The following is a 5,436-nucleotide window of genomic DNA, read 5'->3' as shown; positions in this document are numbered from 1 at the left end:
GCTCTTTGGGAAAGTCACTGTATAGCTGAATAATTTGTTTTGTAGGAAGCCAGCTCAAGTTTATCATCAACCACGAAAATTCTTTATCAATGCTTTTCTATAAAGTAGGCCTATTATTATACCAGTTCCACTTTAACTCTGACAGAAAGCTGATCGGGAATGCTATTATTAAGTCATAAATACCTATTTTAAAATATGTTGCCTCATATTATTACACTGTATCGTTTCATTAATTCGTGTAATATTTCCTTTGGTTTTTAGTATCTTCTATGTCATAATCAAAACTAAAATAACTCTAAAAATGTAAAGTCTATAGCATAGATTTAAAGTCAAGAGTCCGTATGCGTCTACAACTTAATATGTATAAATACATACAAATTTAACTAGACAGAAGTGACCATGTTCACTCACTACATGCAATATTTACAATGCTGAATAACAACTGTATTTGCCAAGATATTCACAGTTCATAATATTGTGAGATAAAATGTAGCTATAAACATTAATCAATGGCATGTTTATTAAACCTATATTTCTTAGATCATAAGATATACTGATGAACAAATTTCACTGTGTAATAACAAGGAGCCTAGAGCCAAGTGGGAACAAAAATACCTAAGTAATTTTAATTTGTGAGATAAACTATCAGTATAGGGATTTATTCAGGATACCACTGGCACACCTTACACCCATTCAGGAAAGTTGTTAACAAGCGATATTCAAATAGGACCTAATTAGGCATGAGGTCCTAGAATAGAGAGAGTGTGCCAGTCAGGAGAAGACATGTCTACATGGACAGTAGGAATATGTTACAACAGAGGTTTAAAGTCATATTAAATCAGACTTAAAATGGAGTTTGGTCTTCATCTTGATGTTGAGATAGATCACTGAAGGAGAGTGATATAATCACATTTCAGTTTGGAAAGATCATCCTGGCTCAAGTATAACGAATGTTTTAGAGGGAATAATGGAATTAGACCAGTTCAGATAAGAAATGATACTGTCTTACCCTGTGGTAGTGATGGAAAAGAAAGAAAAAAATAAAATAAAATAAACTTACTTCTCAACTTATTCTGTTATGACTATTGTTTTGTAATAGACTTTACAGATGTTACTTTTAAAATATTCTGTTAGTCTGAGGAGCCATTTATTTATAGATCTCCTTGTATTATTTGTAACAATATTGTATTTATTTTTTTAAAGGTTTTTTATTTTTATTTATTTGACAGAGAGAGAGACAGCCAGCGAGAGAGGGAACACAAGCAGGGGGAGTAGGAGGAAGAAGCAGGCTCCCAGCGGAGGAGCCTGATGTGGGGCTTGATCCCAGGACCCCAGGATCATGCCCTGAGCTGAAGGCAGGCGCTCAACGACTGAGCCACCCAGGTGCCCCTGTATTTATCTCTTAAGCACAGATTCTCTACACATCATCTCAAGTTCCCAGATTGTTTTATTAAAACATTTATCTTCAATCATCCAAATGTGACTAAACACTATCTGAAAAGTCCCATAGTATTCCATACCTGTGAACACATTTACATTTTTGTGCTGAAAGATACATGAAAACAAAGGCTTAGATATTTGATCTTACTGATTTGAAGAAATGATAACATGAAAAGAGAGGTAAACGGAGGCTAAGAAAATGTAAAGTGTGTATTGTGGAAACAGACATGTTATCTGAAAAGTGAATTGTCTGAGGGAAATATAGATCTAAGAGGCATGCATGAAAAATGCAAAAGGAGAGAGACGTGATTGCATACAAATCTAAACTATTTTAACTAGTGCCTACTCATAAAAACACCATCATTTGAATCATATTATGGATTTATGATCTTCCGAAACTGAAATGTGATACTGCTCTCCTTCAGTGGTATGTCTCAGCATCACGACGAAGGCTATATATGTAGATACACACACATACACATTTATATACATACACAGATATATGTAAACTTATGATCTCATCGCTGTAACACTATATGTATATGATGAGACTGTTATTCTAGAAAGCAATAGAACACAGACATTTTAGTCAATTAGAAAAGAGAAAATGAGGTTCAGATACCAATTTCCGGGTTTCAGGCAAGACACATAACCTCTTTGGGCATCAATGTCCTTATCTGTAAAATGACAAAACATACCCTACTATGTATCTCTTGTGTAAATGTATAAAAAGGAGATGGTAGTTTTGAAAGTGGTTTTGGAAAACATGTGCAAGGGGTTCGGTAATGATTCACTGTAGGGAGTGACATTTCTGAAGGAGTCAGAAAGATAGGGGTAACAAAATTCATTCAAACTTAATAGGAAAAGTAGTATTTACTAACTGGCAGGCTTTTAAGATTACAGAAAGAACCAATTTTACATGAATACTATATCTATTCCTCTGAAAATGCTACAAAAATATAGGAATCCATAATGTTAGATATTTTCAAGTTTTGTAGTCAAAATAACTTCCTTAATATTTCTTACACATTTCTCATACACATATGCTTCACACATGCTCCCTATTTTTCAGACAAGGTCAATGTTTTCACTAAAATTCATTTACATTGTTATTAGAACTATTTTCTAGGTCTGTTGATAAAATTTGGCCTCACACATTGATAACACATTTTTCTAATTACACTGTAATTTTCACTAGTAATTCTAGCTTTTTTGAATATACAAATCATTTCAACTTATTATATCATTGCTTTAACACTTCATACACATCTTGAGACATTTAGGCCACAAAAGATTATATTTAATATTAAAAGGATCAAATGTAAATAATTCTCAATTACTTATCCAAAGTGAAAACTTGAATAACGTGTATAGTCTAAATGTGCAAATAATCAGAAGATACAGATTTTTTACCCTCCTGCTACCGAATGTTTCCCTGAGTTGCTGTCAGAGACAATGTTTACAGTGTTGTGCTTTAATTCCTACTCTCTTGTCAAGACACCAATTGAAAGCAGAATGCTAAGAACTCAGTGAGAACTAAGAGTGATAAATGAAGTGCCAGCATAATTTGGAAATTGGAAAATGTGCCCTTGAAAACATATTAGTTCGCTCAGTTTGTAACGTGTAACAGCAGTATTGGTTTTCTCTCTTCACTGCTAGGTCAAGACACTGATGGAAGTAGGAGTCGGCCAAGCCAGAAACAGATCTTCAGCTGGGGTCCAGTAAAGAGTGTGGGAAGGCTTCCCCGAGGCTGGCAAATATCTCGCCCCAGTGGCTAACACCCCTTGCTCTGTCATTCTGCCTGAGATTTCACCCAAAATGACATTCGCTTATGTGGTTAAGCTCAAGTATTTCCAGGAAGCTTAAGCAAGCTACGGTAGCCATTCCAACTTCCAGAAAGTCTCCCTCTTTGCTGTGATTGATCAAAAAAAAAAAAAAAAAAAAAAAAGAGGTAATTTTTGGTGGAAAGCAGAAATGAATTTGGAGCACTGGGATATTTTTCAGAGAAGAGAGGCCTGGTAAATTTTAGTAGCCAACAGGAAACATGAAACATAGAAGTCAGGGGAGAATGAAAAAGGTGATACCAGGACATAAATAAACACAGAAATGGGAAGAGGAATAAAATAAATAAATAAATAAATAAATAAATAAATAAATAAATAACAATAAGAACAATTATAATAACAACTCTCATGTCTTAAACTTTGCCCAGAGCAGTCCCAAAATATTCTATGTGGAGAAAGTGTAGGAACATGTCCAATGTGTAACTAAGATCAGTGCTCCCCTTGTGCGATGCCATGATCTTGCCTGGCTCGTGGCCTAAACAACTGGGTGAATCCTGAAATCTGCTCCACTCAGGAGAAAAGCTGGAGTGGCACATCGAATGTGCACATCTTCACAGCCTGGAACCTCAGGGTGGTTCCAGAACACTTTTCTCCTTTGCTTCCACATTGGTCCAGTTATGTAGTTCTATCAATACAGATAACAGAATGTACTCAGAGAATCAGATGAGCATGGACTCTCCACCAGGAAGGTAAGTCAATGTAACACAAAAACAGATATGGCTGTCAGAGTGGAACACGTGTCTTTTCCTAGCTGGGTATTTTGTCTCTCACAACACAACCTTGCAGACTATCAAGGATATAACAATTTTTGAAAGGGTCATGTTAGGAAAAGAAAATTATACACAGATGCAGCATTTTCCAATCTCTGTGCCATAGATAAGGTAGCTCTGAGAGTAACCAGGAAGGGGCTCGAATAGCGTGAGCCACTGGATCACTGTCACACACACTATAAGAAGCATGTCCTTTTACAGCAGGCTGTCTTACAAAAATGTCCATTTTCCGGGAGTGGCATAGTACCAACAAAAGATGTCTTTGTTCTCCATTCCCACACTGTTTAAGAAAAGGCGAAAAAACATGGGTTACTTAAATTATAGCACATCCATAGCACACCATGGAATACAAACAAGGACGAAAACATCCTTGAGGGGGCTTAACTAAAATATGTGTGCCAACAATGCTGCCATGCCTGTACAATAAGCACATAAAAATACCAAAACTAATTTATTAAATTAAAACACACAGAACTGTACACAGTACAGAACTTTTGCCAAAGTTCAAGGGTAACACACGTGAAGAGTTAACACCTTCCAGAGAGTCTTTCAGTAAATCCTGAAAATTCCTATCCTCAAGTCCCCTGCCTTTGAGAGTGCTTACTTCTAACTTCTGCCTTAGAATCTCCAGCCACCATTAGCACAATCTCCTCCTTACTAGCGAGGTTAGACCTTCCCTGACACAAATCCCTCTTGTCTTTAGGATGTAACACTAGGTCTGCATTATCAGTCTAGAAGGACCCTCTGGTGGCAGTTGTGGTGCAGGCTCCTAGTGGGTCATTTTGTGTTATCTCTGGTCCTTCGCGTACCTCCAAATAATATTAGCTGTGAGGCCATGGGTTTGACACTGCTAATTTCACAGAAGCATCTAAGGCATGAAAGGCTTCTCTTTGAGTATAAGGGTAAGTTACAGACCTTTATCTTTTATTTATTGGTAACGGTTGAATCAGATGTACGTGCATATATATTTACACACACACACACACACACACACACACACACACACACACACACTCCTCTATGTCCCAAAGATTAACGCTGAGACTTATCTTATCCTGAAGTCTCCAAACTGCTTACTGAAATCAGGCAGATGAGATGAGAAGAGATGAGAAGGGGAGGGGAGGGGAAAGAGAGGACAGGAGAGAGTGGAAAGGGAGAGAAGAGAAAGAGGAGAGGAGAGGAGAGAAAGAACACCACAAATCTCAGTGGAACAGGCCATGCGTAAGAAGCAAGCTATGTGGTGAGAATGAAGAAGTGAGCACTAAAATTCCATCAAGAAACGATTCTTCAGCTCCACTGCCTGCCGCCACATGGGAACGAGGACCAGGTTTCCAGAGCTTCCAGTTCTTACACAGAAGCCAGGAATCCTCATGTACAATTTC

Source organism: Ursus americanus, unplaced genomic scaffold (genome assembly GCF_024610735.1).
Source record: "Ursus americanus isolate L20-20 unplaced genomic scaffold, mUrsAme1.1.p SCAF_45, whole genome shotgun sequence".
NCBI lineage: Eukaryota > Metazoa > Chordata > Mammalia > Carnivora > Ursidae > Ursus > Ursus americanus.
The sequence above is the reverse complement of the archived record's forward strand: the minus strand, read 5'-3'. Positions refer to the sequence as shown.